Source organism: Capra hircus, chromosome 1 (assembly GCF_001704415.2).
Source record: "Capra hircus breed San Clemente chromosome 1, ASM170441v1, whole genome shotgun sequence".
Classification (NCBI taxonomy): Eukaryota; Metazoa; Chordata; class Mammalia; order Artiodactyla; family Bovidae; genus Capra; species Capra hircus.
The window spans coordinates 45,866,540-45,886,954 of record NC_030808.1 but is presented as its reverse complement, the minus strand read 5'-3'; the positions used below and the strand labels follow the sequence as shown (position 1 = coordinate 45,886,954).

Below are 20,415 nucleotides of genomic sequence, written 5' to 3'. Positions count from 1 at the left end.
AAAAAGCCTCTTGATGAAAGTGAAAGAGGAGAGTGAAAAAGCTGGCTTAAAACTCAACCTTCAGAAAACTAAGATCATGGCATCTGGCCCCATCACTTCATGGCAAATAGATGGGGAAGCAATGGAAACAGTGTCAGACTATATTTTGGGGGGTTCAAAATCACTGAAGATGGTGACTGCAGCTATGAAACTCAAAGAGGCTTGCTCCTTAGAAGAAAAGTTATGACCAACCTAGACAGCATATTAAAAAGCAGAGATATTACTTTGCCAACAAAGGTCCACCTAGTCAAAACTATTGTTTTTCCAGTGGTCATGTATGGATGTGAGAGTTGGACTATAAAGAAAACTGAGCACCAAAGAATTAGTGCTTTTGAAGTGTGGTATTGGAGAAGACTCTTGAGATTCCCTTGGACTGCAAGGAGATCCAACCAGTCCATTCTAAAGATCAGTCCTGGGTGTTCATCGGAGGTGTTTTTCTCTTCCCATGCTTTAAATTCCTATTCATGTTTTAAGTTCACCGATAAAGAATAAACCCATGAAACTCCAATACTTTGGACACCTGATGCGAAGAACTGACTCATTTGAAAAGACCCTGATGCTGGGAAAGATTGAAGGCAGGAGGATAAGGGGATGACAGAGGATGAGATGGTTGGATGGTATCACCGACTCAGTGGACCTGAGTTTGAGTAAGCTCCAGGAGTTGGTGATGGACAGGGAGGCCTGGCGTGCTGCAGTCCATGGGGTCACAGAGTCAGACATGGCTGAGCGACTGAACTGAACTTAAGAGTGAATCCTAAAATAAACTATGGACCTTGGGTGATTATGATGTGTCAGTGTAGGTTCACCCTTGGTTAAAATTTAAAAAGAAGTGCCATTCCAGTGAGAGATGATAATAATAGGGTAGGCCATGCATACCCAAAGACAGGGTGTATGGCTAGTACCTGTAATCTTCCTGCAGTGTAAGCCCCAAGAGTTGTATTTTTTTTTTGTAATGGAAGTGTCTGACTTCAATTTTGATTGTCAAGACATTCACATGATGAGATATAAAGAGCCACGGTCTTCCCGTGCCCCCACATTTTGTTTTAGGGATCCTGGTTGACTGAGACAAATGGCCCTTTGGGCCACTTGTTTTTCTCTTCCCATGCTTTAAATTCCTATTCATGTTTTAAGTTCACCGATAAAGAATAAACCCATGAAACTCCAGGTACCCACCCTTGAGCCCAATAAAAACAACCTCAGGCCCAAGCTCTCTCTCTTTTTCTCTACCATGACCTAGGTGTGTGGCCCCAGGCATACCATGTATCCTCCAGGACCTAAGAGTAATACACCTTCCTCCTTTTTCCCCACAGTTTCCTGATGGTTAATGCTGAGGGCATCCTGTAATCATAAGAGCCACAAGGGCCAGTTCAGTCACAACACTGGTTATTGATAGGCTGATCCAGATATAAAACACTCCCTCTCAACTTTGTTGTAAATATAAAACTTTTCTTTGAAAAATAGAAATTAAAAGAAATTCAAGGGAATTACCTGGATGTCCAATGGTCATGACTCCACACTTTTACTGCTGAAGGCCCTGATTCAATCCTAGTTGGGGAACTAACATTCAAGAAGACACACAGCAAGGCCCTCCCCTCAATTAAAAAAAAGAGAAAAAAAGAAAGAAAGAAAGAAAAGGACATACTGAAAAAAAAAGAAAAGAAATAAATCAAGATAGTAAAACCACTGTAACAGAAATGAAGGATGTCTTTGAAAGGCTCACTAGTAGAATGGACAAAGCTAAGGAGAGAATCTCTGAATTTGAGGAAATGTCAATAGGAACTTCCAAAGCTAAAAAGCAAAGAGAAAAAAAAATAATTTAAAATGAAAACAGAATATTCAAAAGCTGTGGAATATACCAAATAAGAATATTAAAAGGATCAGAAAAACATAACAGAAGAAATATTTGCAATAATAATGACTGAAAATTTCCCCAAATTAAAGTCAGACACCCTTTTGGATCCACTATCTGCCTTGGAACCACCACCAAGATGCAGATTTTCATGAAGACCCTGACAGTGAAGACCATCACTCTTGAGGTCAAGCCCTCGGATACAATAGTAAATGTAAAGGCCAAGATCCAGGGTAAGGAACGAATTCTTCCTGACCACCAAAGACTGATCTTTGCTGGCAAGCAACTGGAAGATGGATGTACTTTGTTTGACTACAACATTCAAAAGGAGCCCACTCTTCCTCTTGTGTTGAGACTTTGTGGTAGCGCTAAGAAAAGGAGGAAGTCTTAAACCACTCACAAGAAGAATAAGAGTAAGAGAAAGAAGGATAAGCTGGCTGTTCTGAAATACTATAACGTGGATGAGAATGGCAAAATCAGTCACCTTCTCCAGGAGTGTCCCTTGATGAATGTGGTGCTGCAGTTCTTATGGCCAGTCATTTTGACAGACATTATTGTGGCAAATGTCGTCTGACCTACTGAAGACAAGTGATGGTATACTGGTTAATAAAGACATGAGCCAATATTTAAAAAAAAAAAAAAAAAGAAAAAGTGAGCTACCAAACCAACGATCCAGAAAGCTCAGAGAACATAAAGCAGGATAAATACAAAATATAACTATATCCAGGCATTCTGCATTCAAACTGTAGAAAATCAAAGATAAAATATCTTGAAAGAAACCAAAAGGGAAAAAAAACCATCTTACTTTTAGCAAAGCAAATATAAAAATTACATGTAACTTCTCAGAAACCATGCAAGCAAGAAGAGGGTAGAGCAAAATACTTCACACATTGAAAGAAAAAAGTCATCAATGTAGAATTTTGTACCCAGAAAAATTATCCTTCAAAAGTGAAAGAGAAAGTCTTTTTCAGACAAACAAAAATTAAGAGAATCTGTTGCCAGTAGACTTGTCTAGCAAGAAATGTTAAAAGAAGGGCTTCAGAGATAAGGAAATTATATTGGTCAGAAACTCAGATCTACACAAAGAGGGGAAGAGCATCAGAGAAGGAGTAACTGAAGGTAAAATAAAAAACTTCTATTTTCTTATTTTTAACTCTAACAGATAACAATTTTCTTCAAAATAATAACAGCAACAGTGTATTTGACCATGTACACTTATATGTGTGTGTGTGTGCGTGTGTGCTTATTTACAAGTGAAAAGGGACAGGAGGGAGGAATTAATTATATTTTATTATTAATCCAAAATCACTGCCAATGGTGACGACAGCCATGAAATTAAAAGATGCTTACTCCTTGGAAGGAAAGTTATAACCAACCTAGATAGCATATTAAAAAGCAGAGATATTACTTTGCCAACAAAGGTCCATCTAGTCAAGGCTATGGTTTTTCCAGTGGTCATGTATGGATGTGAGAGTTGGACTGTGAAGAAGGCTGAGCACCAAAGAATTGATGCTTTTGAACTGTGGTGTTGGAGAAGACTCTTGAGAGTCCCTTGGACTGCAAGGAGATCCAACCAGTCCATTCTAAAGGAGATCAGCCCTGGGTGTTCTTTGGAAGGAATGATGCTAAAGCTGAAACTCCAGTACTTTGGCCACCTCACCCGAAGAGTTGACTCATTGGAAAAGACTCTGATGCTGGGAGGGATTGGGGGTAGGAGGAAAAGGGGATGACAGAGGATGAGAAGGCTGGATGGCATCACCGACTCGATGGACGTGAGTCTGAGTGAACTCTGGGAGTTGGTGATGGACAGGGAGGCCTGGCATGCTGTGATTCATGGGGTCGCAAAGAGTCAGACATGACTGAGTGACTGAACTGAACTGAACTACCCATGAAGCAGTACAGTATTATTTGACAGTGGACTTGGACTAGTTATAAGTGCATATTGCAAACTCTAATGCAACCACTTAAAGTAAAATGAGAAGCGTTATTGACACACTAAGAAAGGAGACAGAATGGAATCTATACAATGCTAAATTAAAACCACAAAAGTCAGAAAAAGAGCTGAAGATAAAAACAGGAACAAATAACAAGGACAATGAAGAGAAAACAGTAACAAATATGACAGCTTTTAATCCAACTATATCAATAATCACCTTAAACATTAATGATCTAAATACATCAACTAGGAGACAGAGATTGTCAGACTTAACTATATGTTGCTCTACAAGAAATCTACTTTAAATATAAAGACATATATAAATTAAAAGAAAGTTGATGGATACGGATATACCATGCTAGCACTAATTGAAAGAGATCAGAATAATTATATTAACCTCAGAGTAGAGTTCAGAACAAGGAAAGTCAGAGATAAACAAGGGTATTACAGAGTCTTCCTTGGTGATACAGTGGGTAAGAATCTGCCTGCTAATGCAGCGAGCGTATCAATCCCTGATCCGGGAAGATTCCACATGCCACAGAATAGCTAAAGCCTGTGCACCACTACTACTTGAAAGTCATATGCCTAGAGCCTGTGCTCCACAAAAGAAGCTACCAGTGAGAAGCCTGCACACAGAAATGAAGAGTAGGTTCTGCTCACCACAACTAGAGAAAGCTCACACACAGCAACAAAGACCCCATGCAACCAAAAAATAAATTTAAAAAAAAAAGGGTATTTTATATAATAATAGAAAGGTCAATTTTCCAAGAAGACATAACAATCTTTAACACGTTGTACCTAACAAGAGAAAGTCAAAATATGTAGGGTAAACACTAATAGAGCTGAAAGAAAAAATTGATGAATTCAGAGTTATAATTAAAGATTTCAATACCCCACTATCAGAAATGTATAGATCAGGGACTTCCCTGGTGGTTCAGTGGTTAAGACTCTGTACTTCCACTGCAGGGAACATGGGTTCCATCCCCTGGTTGGAGAACTAAGAACCCACATGCCACAGAGCATGACCAAAAACACAAGCAAAAAATAGAAATGGATAGAGCCAATAAGCGGAAAGTCAGTAAAGACTTAGTTGAACTCAACAGCATCACCATCAACCAGATAAGATGGACATCTATAAACTACTTATCCAACAACAGAAGACACATTCTTTTCAAGCTCACATGAAACATTCACCAAAATAGATCATATTCTGGGCCTATAAAATATACTATTAAAAAACTGAGAAGAATAGAAATCATACAATGTCTGCCTTCAGACTACAATGGGATTAAACAAGAAAGACGGAATTGATAACAGAAAGATAGCTGGAAAATTCCAAAATACCCAGAGATTAAACAACACATTTCTAAATAACACAAGGATCAAAGAAGAAATATCAATAAAAAGTTAAAACCTTTTTAACTAAAATAAAATGAAAAAACAACTTTTCAATATTTGTGGATGCAGTGAAAGCAGACGTCAGAGGGAAGTTTACAGCACTGAATACACAGTATTAGAAATGAAGATCTAAAATCAGACACTTAGACATCCACCTTAGGAAGCTAGAAAAGCAAATCAACTCCAAAGCAAGCAGGAGAAAAGAAATTACGAATGAGGGTAGAAATCAATGAAACTGAAAACAGGTAATCAATAGAGAAAAGACAATGAGACCAAAAGCCAGTTTCTTGAAAAGATCAATAAAATTGATAAGCCTGAAGTAAGGCTAAGGAAAAAAGACAGGACAAAAATCATTATTATCAGACATGAAAGAAGAGACATTACTAAAGATCCCATACACATTAGAAGGATAATCAAGTAATACTATAAAGAACTCTACACTCACAAATTTGATAACTGAGATGAAATGGACTAGTTCCTTGAAAGACACAATCTGCTAAAATTCATGCAAGAAGAAACAGATCATCGGAACAGGCTTATAATCTCTAAAAAAGAAACTGGATCAATAATTAATGACCTTTCAAAAGAGACACCGCCAGACCCAGGTGGCGTTCACTGATAAATTCCATCAAATATTTAAGAAAGAAATTGTAGCCATTCTCTACAGTCCCGGTCAGAATACAGAAGCAGAGGGAGTACTTCCTAACTCTTTTCAGCGTTACCCTAACATAAAAACTAGACAAAGACGCTATAAGAAAACTACAAACAAATTTCCTCATAAACATAGATGCAAAATCATCAACAAAATATTAACAAATAAAATCCAACAATATGTACAATGAATTATACACCATGACCAAATAGGATTTATCCCAAGTATACATGAAAGTACTTTAATAGAACTCCAGTGCTTCCTAGAGCCCATGATTTACACTCTCTTAGAAATGGTTCTTAATCTTCACTTTGGCCTTCCTGCTTAGAAGACAAGACCTTAAAAGCACTTCAGTCTTTTCTAGCTTGGACATTAATTGTTATTTATATTGTGACATTTTGCTCTACATACTGTACAATACAATGGCTTTCTAATATTTTGTATCTCAAAATTTTATACTCTGTCTCTAAACTTCAGATGTTTAAACTGTTTTCTTATTAGTGAACAGATCTGCCTGTTTAACAATACAGTTTTATACCCAAAAAAAGACCTCATGTTAGAGCTTTGTAAAATTTCAGAGGTAAAGAAAAAAGTTCTTGTCTTCTAGAAAGAAGAACATTACCAATAAAAAATACTTTTAAATTAAAAAAAGATTAGACTGGCATTAGCCTTGTCTTTTACCCCACAGGATACTAGAAGACAGTGGAGCAAAGTTGTAAGGTTCTAAGGGAAAAGGATTTTGAATACAGCATTCTAAACCCAAATATAAATCAAAAAAGAAGGTAAAATAAAGACTATTTCAGACATGTAAGCTTAGTTCCCATGTGCCCTTTCAGAAAAACATTATTTGAAGATTTAATCCAGTAAATTGGAAAGAAAAATCCAAGGAAGTGAAAGACACGAGCCAGGAATTTAATGGAAAGCAAACTCAGAACAACAGCTGGGCAACAGGTCAAGACAATAATCAGTGAACATTGAAACAGAAAGATAGAGGGCTCGGAGGGGGGAAAGAAAATGCCTTAAAGAAGCAAATGGATTCAACAAATTATATGAAGGAAGATCCTCATGATATGCTATAGAGGTGGTATCTTCTCTTATCAGGAAAAAAAAAAAAAGGCAATTAGCACTCCAGAAAAAGCAAGAAGAGGTATAAGAAAGTCATGGTTAAAATATGAAGCAAATTAAAATGTATGATTAAGCAACTGATGTACTGTGTAAAAAGGATCCATTTGACCTTGATGCTTGGGACATTCTCCATCAAGAGATAAAAGTTTGGTTTCAAAGGACCATGTTCTATACTGAGTAACATCTACATGATCATAATAATGCCATATTTGTTTTAAGAATAAGAATCAATCCATAAAGAGTGCATGACAGCTGCTGCTGCTGCTGCTGCTGCTAAGTCGCTTCAGTCGTGTCCGATTCTGTGCGACCCCATAGACAGCAGCCCACCAGGCTCCTCTGTCCTTGGGATTCTCCAGGCAAGAATACTGGAGTGGGTTGCCATTTCCTTCTCCAATGCATGAAAGTGAAAAGTGAAAGGGAAGTCGCTCAGTCGTGTCCGACTCTTAGTGACCCCATGGACTACAGCCTACCTACCAGGCTCCTCCATCCATGGGATTTTCCAGGCAAAAGTACAGGAGTGGGGTGCCATTGCCTTCTCTGAATACGATAGCTAACAGAAGTCAAATGTAACATAATGTAGAAGTGCTCTTCTTCACTTAAAGGAGGGAATTAAGATGTACTATCTAATACTATTTGGGAAAGAAAAGGCCTAAGTACATTATTTAATACACAGAAAAAAAATATATTTTACAAATTTTAGAAAGAGAGTGACAGAAAGTGTGAGTCAGCAGAAGACCTCATCTTTCATTATCTTTAACAGGGACAGCAACATCAACCAACAGCTACTAAGCACCTAAGTGCCAGGTACTCTTTTCTAAAGACTTATCTTTTAATACAATGTTTAAATTATCCCATGAGGTATATTAGGCCATCTGATAGACAAGGAAACTGAAGCAAAGAATGGCTTGATAATTTGCCCAAGGTCACACAGGTTATAAACAGCAAACCTGGATTAGAACCCAAGCAATCTGACTGCAGTCTGTGTTTTTATTTAACCACCCATGCTGCACTGCCTGATGTGGAAAGGCCAGCAGGTAGTGTAAAGCTGACAAATCAAGATATAACTATGCAGTGTGTAATCAGTGCTAACCACCCACACAATTACAAGCAGTTACATCCAAGAAATTACACTGACTCTGAAGACTAGGGAGGAATTTCAATTATGTACTTAAGTACTTACGTACTCCCTATTCTTTCGAGTGTTTTATACTTTTCATTAATTATTTTCCTAATAAATAGAAGGTGGTTGAACAAATGGACAGGGAAAATAATTATGTACCTCCAATATTGTGATTTATAAGGAATATACGTTTGGTCTTCATCTACAGTTCCTGGCTCACAGCCCCCAAAATCCTTAGAATTTAAATGATAAGAGAAATGGGAACATTTTTTGCTATAATATTTGGTTTTGTGTCCTCAGTTCCTAAAAACACTTTAGAGTCATAAAAAGGAAATGTGTGTCCTGTTACTCCTAACGAGTTCCTTTCCATCACAAGTGGACTCATGTTACTGAGGCGGCTTTTGGAAAATACCTCAGGATGGGAACTGGTTGTCAGAACTGACTGTGATAAGAGGGTTGGAACTTTCAGTTCCACCCTGGACCTCCAGTAGAGGGAGTGTGGCTGGAGGATGAATCAGTCACAAATGAATCAAACATGCCTATGGAAGGAAGCTTCACAAAAACCCAAAAGGATGGGGTCTGGAGAGCTTCCAGGTTAGTGAACACTTGGAGATTCAAGGAGAATGGCACATTCAGACCAAGATGGCACCTTTATGCCCTTCCCATACACCTTGCCCTGTATATCTCTTCCTCTGGCTGTTTCTGAATTACAGTTTTTTATAACAGACCAGAAATCTTTTTCTGTTCTATTTTTAAGTTTAATTGAGGTATAATTCACATACCATACAATTCACCTATTTAAGTGAACAATTCATGAAATTTTGTATATTCATAACTTGGACAGTCATCACCACAGTTATAGTATTTTCATACCCCCAAAAGAAACTCTGTTCACATTAGTGGTCAATCCACATTTTCACAAACCTATTCTCCCAACCTAGTCCTAGGTAACTACTCATCTACTTTAGTAGACCAGTAATCCTGTAAGTAAAATGAGTAAAATGTTTCTCAGAAACTAGTCAACCACATGCAAAAGAATGAAATTAGAACACTTTCTAGCACCATACACAAAAATAAACTCAAAATGGATTAAAGACCTAAATGTAAGACCAGAAACAATAAACTCTTAGAGGAAAATATAGGCAGAACACTCTCTGACATAAATCACAGCAAGATCCTCTATGACCCACCTCCCAGAGTAATGGAAATAAAAACAAAAATAAATGGGACCTTATTAAACTTAAAAGTTTTTGCACAATGAAGGAAACTATAAGCAAGGTGAAAACGCAGCCTTCAGAATGGGAAAAAATAACAGGAAACAAAACAACTAGCAAAGAATTAATTTTCAAAATATACAAGCAGCTCATGCAGCTCAGTACTAGAAAAACGAACAACCCAATCAAAAAGTGGGCCAAAGAACTAAACAGACATTTCTCCAAAGAAGATGTACAGATGGCTAATAAACACATGAAAAGATGCTCAACATCACTGATTATTAGAGAAATGCAAATCAAAACCACAAAGAGTATCATCTCACACCAGTCAGAATGGCTACCATCAAAAAGTCTACAAACAATAAACGCTGAAGGGGATGTGGAGAAAAGGGAACCCTCTTACACCTCTGGTGGAAATGCAAACTGGTACAGACATTATAGACAACAGTGTGGAGATTCCTTTAAAAACTGGAAATAGAACTGCCATTTGACCCAGCAATCCCACTGCTGGGCATACACATCGAGGAAATAAAAATTGAAAGAGATGCATGCATCCCAATGTTCAGTGCAGCACAGTTTACAATAGCCAGGACATGGAAGCAACCTAGATGTTCATCGGCAAATGAATGGATAAGCATGTTTTGGTACATATACCCAATGGAATATTACTCAGCTATAAAAAAAAGAATGGATTTAAGTCAGTTCTAATGAGGTGGATGAAACTGGAGCCTATTATACAGAGTGAAGTAAGTCAGAAAGAGAAACACCAATACAGTATATTAATGCATATATAAGGAATTTAGAAAGATGGTAACAATGATTCTATATGCGAGACAACAAAAGAGACACAGATGCAAAGAACAGACTTTTGGACTATGTGGGAGAAGGGGATGGTGGGATGATTTGAGAGAACAGCATTGAAACATGTATATTACCATATGTAAAATAGATAACCAGTGTAATGAAGCGATGCAGGAAGCAGGGCACTCAAAGCTGGTGCTCTAGGACAACCCAGAGGGGTGGGGTGGGGAGGAAGGTGGAAGGGGGGTTCAGGATGGGGATACACGTGTGCACCTGTGGGTGATTCATGTCGATGTGTGGCAAAACCACCACAATACTGTAATGAAATTATCCTCCAATTAAAATAAATTAATTAATTAAAAAAAAAGTTTCTCAGATTTCTGTGACCTGCTCTAGCAAAATTAACTGAAGCCAAGGCAGGAGTCATTGGAATTTCTAATCTACAGCTAGTCATTTAGAAGCACAGGCGACCACCTAGACTGGTGACTGGCATCTTGAGTAGGGGGTGGAGGGGGAGTCTTGTAGGACTAAGACCTTAACATGTGGGATTTGATGCTATCTTCAGATAGTGCTGATACCAAACCAAACAGGGGCCTGCTCGCCTGCTCACAGTAAATCCAATCTACTGCCATGAGATTGTAGAGAAGGAAAATGCAGTGTTTATTGTAAGGCGCCAGACTAGGAGTCCAGGGAAGCTAATAGTCAAAGACACCCCAACTCCCAGATGGATTTCAGGGAAGAATTTTTAAAGGCAAAGTGGGGGAAGGGAGTCACAGGGTATGTTATCATACAAAATTCTCTGCTTGGTTGATGGTGTGATAGCAGGGTGGTGTCACAGAGGCTAACATTATCAATCTTCAGGCTCCAGTAAGTCATCAAATAGTTAACTTCTTCCATTTGGTGGGGGTTTTAAGCAGTCTGTAAAACAACTCAGGAATGCCTATCAGATTGTTATACATGTTATCCATGTATTTCAGGGAGGAACTAAAAATTCTTTGACTGCCATGTGGCTGATTTACTGTTTAAACCATTATCAGTTCTCCTGGCCCAGCAGTTACTTCTATCACTATGTGTTCACATCCTTTCAATCATTAATTCTTAGGTCAGACTTTTGCGACTCATGGAAGGCCTGGAAGACTACAACTTTTCTGCAGACACGAAGTAGGCAGAGGACATGAGGTGGAGGGGTCTGTCCAGGAAGGCCCCACGGGGTCCTGCTAAGTTATAGTGTCAGAACTGATTAGAACTATAGGTCATGCTGCTGGTGTCCAAGAGTTGCCTCGTGTACCCTACACACATTGGAAACTGGGTGCAGAACCTTTTTAGTCCCTAATCCAGGAAACTGCTTCTTACGTTATACAATAAGTTAAATTGCAAGAGAAAACAGGAAAACAAAATCAAAAATTACTCTCAACCTATTACCCATTACAAAGCACTCAAACAAGCCCTCAGGCTCCCCATCTGTGCCAAACCACTTCAAAATGCTATGCAAGGTCAACATAATCTCAAACAAGGTAAAAATAATCCCAAAATATAGAAGGGTTTTTAATGATGTTCTTGGATTCTGTACTTTTTCTCTTTCATTCTACATGTACATGCAGACACTCAATTGGAAGAATTTCATTAGGCTCCTTCATTTTAAAAGAATACACAGTATTATTTGTTTATTAAAAAGGATAATAATGACTTTGAAAATGTTTCCCCCCCCAAAAAACAAGAAAATGTTTCCCTAGCAGAGTTGATATCAGCATCATGACATGGCATAAGACATTCCTCCATTTTTGTCCCCCTTTTTAACAACAAATGTGGTACCCACCCAAAAACAAAGTTGCCTCTGTGGGAACTGTGGGATCCAGCACCACATGTGCAGGGCCCTAGGTGCAGTCTCGCCCATGTGCGTATCTAGTAACAGGCAGATAAACCTCGGTGCTGTCAGCACAGCCAGTGAACTTGTCCCAGTCCCTCTTGGCCACAGTCAGGGAGAACCTGGAGAGTGGTGACCCAGGAAAATACCAATGGATGAGAAAGAATCTGTAGAAATTCAGCCTTCCCAAGGAGAAATTCCAGAAAGAAAGAAAAAATACAAGTTTGGATGAAACTGAGAGGGTAAGAGGAACTTTGCCAGCACTGCCCCTCCCCCAACATAACAAGCCCAAGGCTACAGCACCCAGTGGCGTCCTCATCCAACAGGGATGAGGAGAGTGACCAGTTAGTGCCCACTGACCCCCGCTGTGAGAGAAACCCATTTAATTCAGCAGCTCCCCGAGTACTAAAGGGGGACATCCATGACCCCAGGGAGGGAGGGGTTCAGGAAAGAGGCAGGTAAGAACATTAAAGGTCACTGAAGGGACACAGTTCCTGCTAAGTGTGCTCAGGACTTTGGCAGGAAGTCCGCCCACAAGCCTAATACCTCACCCAACAATCTTGCAACAGAGCCCACAGGCACCCCCAATGCCCTGTGTGCTAAACCCACACCTCCGCACACTCTGGAGCCAGCAGCTCCTTGTGTATGCTGCCAAATGAGGCAGCAAGTGAGACTCTGCTAAACAGAACACTATCAGAAAAACAGACCAGTTTCTCTGAGCAAGAGAGAAATACAAATTTAAGCTATCCTGCCTCTTTCTGGAAAACAAAAGGTTAACAGTGGCTAGCCTGGTGGGTCTTAAGAAAAGCTTAAGAATTGTGTCACAAGAAGCAAGATGTGGAAAGCAAGTGTACCCATGTGAGGGCAAGCAAAATACAGAACTAAAACAGGACTGATAAACATTTTACCCCATCTGAAGGGAACCAGCAGCAGATGTCTGCTACTTCAAGCGTGAAAGCAGCAATGCAAATGTACAAGGAACGTAAGGAATCAAGGAAACACGTCATCACAAAAAGGTAACAATCATCCTCCAATAACCATGCTCAAAGGCACAGAATTTAGCCTTTGATAAGGAATTCAAAATAGCTGGGCTTCCCTGGTGGCTCAGTGGAGTCTGCCTGCCAATGCAGGAGATGCAGGTTTGATCCCTGATCTGGAAGATCCCACATGCCGCAGGGCAACTAAGCCCGTGCACTATAACTTCTGAGCCTGCACTCTATAGAGCCCAGGAGCTACAACTACAGAAATCTGCATGCCAAGAGCAGGTGCTCCGCAACAAGGGAAGTCCCTGCAATGAGAAGCTCATGCACCACCACTAAAGAGTGGCCCTACTCTCCCCGACTAGAGAAAAGCTCTCACCGCAACAAAGACCAGCACGGCCAAGAATAAATAAATAAAATAAAATAAAATAAAGAATTCAAAATGGCTGTTCAGGGAAACTCAATGGGCTATATTACAACAAAGACAAAAAAAATACATGAATAAAGTCAGAAATTTACAGAGAAAGAAATCATAAAGAAGCAGCAAATGGAAATTCTGGAGCTGAAAAATTCAATGAATAAAATGAAAAATGCAATAAAGAGCATCTATAAGAGAAGAGATCAAATGGAAGACTGAATAAGGAAACAGGAACTCTGAAATAGCCCAATCAGAAGAGAACACAAGAGAAAAAAGAATGAAAAAGAGCATAGAAAGCCTACATGTTCTATAGGATGCCACCATGTGTACAAATATTAGAATAATCATGGTTTGAGAGAGGGAAAAGGGGGTCAGAGATTATTTAAAGAAACAATAGTTGAGAACTTCCCAAACCTAAGGATATACTTGGACAACCAAACTCAAAAATCTAATAGATCACCCTATTATCTCTATGCAAAAATATCTTCTCCAAGACACATTATAGTGAAACTGTCAAAAAACAAGTATAAAAAGAAAATCCTAAAAAAGCAGCCAAAGGAAAAAATATTGTAATCTATAAAAGAATGCCTATTTGGCTCTCAGCGAATTTCTAAACAGAAACCTGGGCTTGATTCCTGCTTGGGGAACTAAGATCCCATAAGGCAGTGTGGTGGGGGTAGGGAGTGCGAATGGTATCAAGGGTTTTTAATAAAAACTGAACTCATAACAACATAGAATAGAATGGTGACTACCAGAAGCTAGGGAATGGGGAAATTGGGTAGATATTATTTAAGGGTACAGACTTGCAACAGGTATATAAATAAACCGTGGACATGGAAGGCACAGCACAGTGACTCTAGTCAACAAAACTGTATTACTGTATCACTATAATTAAGTTTATGTAATAAACTTCAAAGCTGCTAAGAGACAAGATCTTAACTATTCTCAACCTAAAAGAAATGGTAATTAAGTGACATGAAAGAAGTGCTAGCTAACACTGTAGTGATAATCATATTGCGATATACAAAGGTATCAAATCAACACATTGCACACCTTAAACTTATACAACATTATATGTAAATTATATTTCAATTTTTAAAATTGCAGGTCTTTTATTCTTTTTTAATTTATTATTTATTTTAATTGGAGGCTAATTACTTTACAATATTGTAGTGGTTTTTGCCATACATTGACATGAATCAGCTACAGGTGTGGCTGTCCCAACTCTCCCCTCCACCCTTCTACTTTCCTCCCCATCCCATCCCTCTGGGTTGTCCCAGTGCACCGGTTTTGAGTGCCCTGTTTCATGCATTGAACCTGGACGAGCGATCTATTTCACATATGATAATAAACATGTTTCAGTGCTATTCTCTCAAACCATCCCACCCTTGCCTTCTTCCACAGAGTCCAAAAGTCTGTTCTTTATATCTGTGTCTCTTTTGCTGTCTCTCAAATAGGGTCATCATTACCATCTTTCTAAATTACAGATATATGCTTTAATATACTGTATTGGGGTTTTTCCTTCTGACTTACTTTACTCTGTATAACAGGCTCCAGTTTCATCCATCTCATTAGAACTGATTCAAATGCATTCTTTTTAATAGTTGAGTAATATTCCATTGAGTATATGTACCACAGCTTTCTTATCCATTCGTCTGCCAATTATATCTCAACTTTTTAAAAACAGGGAAAGTTCCCTTACCTTTTGACTATCTTTTAGGAAATACTCCAGCCTCCCTCTCCTTCTTAGTCCTTGGGAGGCTATGACAAAACACTAAGGACCAAACCAAGTGCTGTGTGCTCACAACACACCCCCTTCTCCTCCGTTCTTCCTCTTTCCCTCTCCCGCAGTCACTCTTGTTGCCTGGGTAGCCACAGGCTACCAATTCAAGACTAGAAAAATGACCCATGCAGCCCAATCCAAGAATCAGCATACACTTGGTGCTACTCACCTGAAATGTGAAAGTCTTAGTCACTCAGTCATGCACAACTCTTGTGACCTCATGGACTGTAGCCTGCCAGGCTCCTCTGTCCATAGGATTCTTGAGGCAAGAATACTGGAGTGGGTTGCCATTTCCTTCTCCTCTGACCCAGGGATCACTAGTAGGTCTCCTGCATTGCAGGCAGACTCCTTACTGTCTGAGCCACCAGGGAAGCCCAAGTCACTTGGATTTTACTTAAAAAGAGGGACTTCTCTAGTGGTCCAGGGGCTAAGACTCCAAGCTCCCAATGCAGGGGAGGGCAGATTCAATCCCTCGTCGGGGAACTAGATCCCACAGACTACAACTAAAGATACCACATGCCACAGTGAAGACTGAAGATCCCTCAAGCCTCAACTACGACCCAGTGCAGCCAAAACGGATGAATACAAAAGAATGCGAAAAGGTCAATTTGCTTAACCTTCCAATGATAACTATTTTAGGTCAGTGACAAGGACAACTTCAAGGTCTACCATATTTTAAAATTCACAGCCCAGAGGAAACACCTGCAGTCATTCCTGGAGCCACTGTAAGGTGTGGACTGGAGTGAACCCTATGCTTGCCCATCCCACATTCGTTTCACTACTATTTACTGACTTGTCAGTTCAGGGCCTGACTATTCAAAGGATAATCCCAAGTGACTGATTCAGGAATGGGCCTGTGACCCAGTTGTATTCTATGAAAAGCTGCTGGAGGATTCTGAGGGATGCATGCACCCAAATCACCAGTACTCTGGGAACAGCTCTCTGATTTTACTTGCCAATGAAAAAAATTGTATCTCAAGCTGGACACGTGTAAGAAAGCAACTACCTGCTGCTGTGTAGCAACGTAAAATCCAACCATGAAAGTGGATGCCAAAGATAATGCATGAAGGAGGGCACAGCTGAGAGACCTACAGAGAAATGGAGCCTAAACTATGCCCAACCTACCTCCTGACTTCTATGATATTATTCCTTAATATCAAAACCAGATTGAATCAGCTTTCTTTACTTGCAGCCAAAAGCCCTAAAACACTGGCATTGTTTTCATAATCAGAAAACATATATATTTAAAATATCAATAAATAAGGAAAAAACAAATAAATATAGGCAATGCTCAATAAGAGTTTATCAGAAAAATAACAAGGAATTCTCCCTACAACCGTCTACTAGATATCAAAACATATACTTCTTTCTCATATATGATATGAGAGGATGGTTTCTACCTACATCACTCTAATATCTACTCTGCTGCTGCTGCTGCTGCTAAGTCACTTCAGTCACGTCCGACTCTGTGTGACCCCATAGACAGCAGCCCACCAGGCTCCCCCGTCCCTGGGATTCTCCAGGCAAGCACACTGGAGTGGGTTGCCATTTCCTTCTCCAATGCATGAAAGTGAAGTCGCTCAGTTGTATCCGACCCTCAGCGACCCCAGGGCCTGCAGCCTTCCAGGCTCCTCTGTCCATGGGATTTTCCAGGCAAGAGTACTGGGGTGGGGTGCCATTGCCTTCTCCGGATATCTACTCTAATATCTAATATTCAGGTAGATTATTATATCTACCTATCATATCATATCTACCTTTTTGCCAGGAGAGCACGGTTTCTACCTACATCACTCTAATATCTAATATCCAGGTAGATTATCATATCTACCTATCATACCATATCTACCTTTCTGCCACTCTCTTATAAAGATCCACATGATTATATCGGGCCCACCCAAATAATCCTGAATAATATCCCTACCTCAAGATCCTTAACTTCAACTTGTCTGCAAAGTTCCTTTTATTAGACAACATATTCATAGGTTCTGGAAATTCAAACACTGACATCTTTGGGGGCCTTATTCAGCCTACCATTTATACCAAAGTGACATTCAGAGACTTTTAGAAATTCAGAAATCCGTGAATTTACTATAGTAGTTGTTCTATTCAAAATCATTTAACTAGAGGGGTTTTTCTTGTTTGTGGATTTCATTTGTTCCTTTACTTATATAACTGAATTTGATCATATCTTAGGAAATGTGGGGATTGTGTTGTGATACACCTGAGATGGAGCAGACAAGAAGTCTTAGGATTTGCATTTTTCAAAAGCCCCATGAATTATTTTTAATATATTCAACTTTCATTCAATAAATATTTATCAATGTTTCAGAAGTTGAAGAGTTTAAAGTATCTAATCACATTTTATGTTGGAAAAATAAGTAAAAGTGTAATAGTTGTGACAAAGGAAATACTTCTTTCTTAAACTGCAAAACACTCCACATATACAATATAAAGGAGACTAACTTGAGAGTGAGACGCAAAAACAAAAACATGAAGGAGACCTGTTACCAATGGAAAGATTATTTGCTGCAGTCAGTGTTTCATTTATCTTAACCAGCTCTGAATGTGGCACATGTGAAAATGCTTTTTCTCCCTTCATCACTGTAATGGCTAATTTTCTTACGTGATATTTTTAATTAAAATTGAGTCTGTACTTTTTAGAAAATGCTCAGATACTCTAATTGCAAGCAAAATACAGTCACAATCGGAAGCCTAGCATGGACCAGGGATTAAGGGATGGCAGACAGCCAAGGTCTAAGCCTTTCCCACTCCCCACCCCCGCACCCCAGGCTTCTTTATTAATGTCACAGTAATAAACTGAATGGTTTAAAAGTCATGACAATATTCTCAGCCTGGACTAGATGACATCTTTAGACAAGGCAAAGTGTTTCACCACACTCCACAAAAAGATGTTTATATAATTTTTAATATCAAAACTGTCCTGCATCATTTCTTACTTGCCACCTCCCTTCTCCATTATTGTTTGGTTTGTGTTTATGCAGACAGTTGGAGCTGTTAGTGGACATTCTCCAAAAGTTTCTAAGAAACACAGCAGGACTATTAAGAGGGTTTCTAACAATAATTCCTAATATTCCTTCCTGACTGCAGTAACATTAATGATGTGGACTATGGCTTACCCATGGAGTAGGAAATAGCAACCCATTCCAGTATTCTTGCCTGGAAAATTCCATGGACAGAGAAGCCTGGCGGGTTGCAGCTCATGGGGTCGCAGAGAGTCGGACAGGCCTGAGCACCCACGAATGAATGGCTTACCCTCTCAAGTCTCTCCTTCTCCCTTTTCCTACCTCCCAGCCATCCTAGACCTCCTAGACATACACAACCATCTTCTCTATTCTTACACCCAGACTGTTGAATGCAGTAAAATACATACCCTCACAAACCAATGCAGATAAGCACCACACACACGAGATCTGGAGAGTCACTGTCCCTCTATCATCCTGCAGGATAAAGCTCCATCCCCCACTCCCATTCTTTCAAGCCCATCTGTACCAGTCTTCCGGGCACCACCTTCCTCCCACCTTCCACCTCCCGTCTAGACAAGAACTCCCTCAATGTCTCACCTTCCAGCAGTAGATGTATCCACGTTACCACCCATTATGACAATTTTCCCTCTTACGTCAGAGGAAGGAGCACACCTCCCCCTACATAACTAATAATAAGGTGATAACAAGATGCACGTATGAAACGTGTCCCTCATCCTACATCATTATGTGCTCCGTCTGTACTCTAGGTCCCATCCTCTCCAGCTCTCCTTTGTCCATTAAACCTTCTCTCCAGCTTCTCTATTAAGTCTTTCCCTTCAGTTTCAAGTCTCCCAGACTTCTGCTTGCAACCAAGACAGAGAAATGGTGAGATTTACTCTTCCACCTGAAACAGTGGTTCTCCAGACACAGCACATTAGACAACGAAAGAAATGATGCCTGAAAGATGGGAAATAAAGGAAATGATTCCTATGATTGATTGCCCTTTGCTGACAACCTGAAAGATGGGAAATACAGAAAATGATTCCTGTGAGTGTTTGCCCTCTGCTGACAGCCTTGAGAGCATCTCCAGGCTGCAGCAGAAGGACAGAACCCAGCAGGAGCCTGGCGAACCCCCTAAATTGAGGAGATGGAGCTGAGAGTCTTAAAGACGATTAGAATCCATAGGACAGTAACAGAAGAGAGCTACACACAAAGAGAATTCAGGAGATCTGCAGAGAGTCCTAAATAAGTATTCAGCAGAATACTAAAGAGCATATGTGTGTAAGCAAACTCCTAGAGGCTGGGGAAAGAAACACCTGAAAGGATAAAAGAGAACAGTATAACCTGAACTCCCACAGGGCCAGGATGTTGGACAGTCAGTCCACAGCAAAATCCAAAGAGCAAAGAGATACCAGAATTAACTTGGACCTGTCACCTGCAAAGTACCACAAGCCAACAAAATTAAAAGAACAGCATCATTTTAGATAGGAAATAATCCATAAATTTCAGTGATATGTGAGTTCATGAAGGGAATTTTTAGCAGAGAAGGGGAAAGGGGACTATTACTAAATACCTTCTTGGCACCAGGCACTGTAAGGGTTCCATAATATGTGGTCCCCGCCTTGAGAGCCACACACAGTCTTTACAACATTCACCATGAACTCCTTCCCCTGAAAATCTCCTTCAGTTTTTTGCCAGGAGTCAGATGAAAGGTCCCCTCCTTGAAAGGCTTTCTTTCATCGTTCTAAAGCTACTGAACTGTAATGTTGGAGAGGGCTACTGAGAGTCCCTTGGACTGCAAGGAGATTAACCCAGTCAATCCTAAAGGAAACCAATCCTGAATATTCATTGCAAGGACTGATGCTGAAGCTGAAGCTCCAATACTTTCGCCACCTGATGTGAAGAGCCGACTCATTAGAAGAGACCTTGGTGCTGGGAAAGATTGAAGGCAGGAGGAGAAGGGGATGACAGAGGATGAGATGGTTGGATGGCATCAATGACTCAATGGACATGAGTTTAAGCAAGCTCTGGGAGATGCTGAAGGACAGAGAAGCCTGCCATGCTGCAGTCCACGGGGTCACAAAGAGTGGGCCACGACTGAGCAACTGAACACCACCACAGTAACCCACTTTCTTTTCTTTACAATACTTCTCACAATTTCTAATTATCATTTATTATTATATTTTATGCTTACTTATAACTCATATTTTCTCCCATGCACATTTAGAATGTGAACTCCATAGTGAAGAAAT

The 20,415-nt window shown here is 39.8% G+C and overlaps 1 protein-coding gene and 1 pseudogene across 2 annotated transcripts in view; one reads left to right on the top strand and one right to left on the bottom strand.

Moving 5' to 3' along the window:
* NXPE3 (neurexophilin and PC-esterase domain family member 3) overlaps positions 1-20,415 on the bottom strand; it is a 59,667-nt gene that overhangs the window by 26,142 nt on the left and 13,110 nt on the right. The window lies entirely within an intron of this gene.
* Positions 1,975-2,470, top strand: LOC102185868 (annotated as a pseudogene).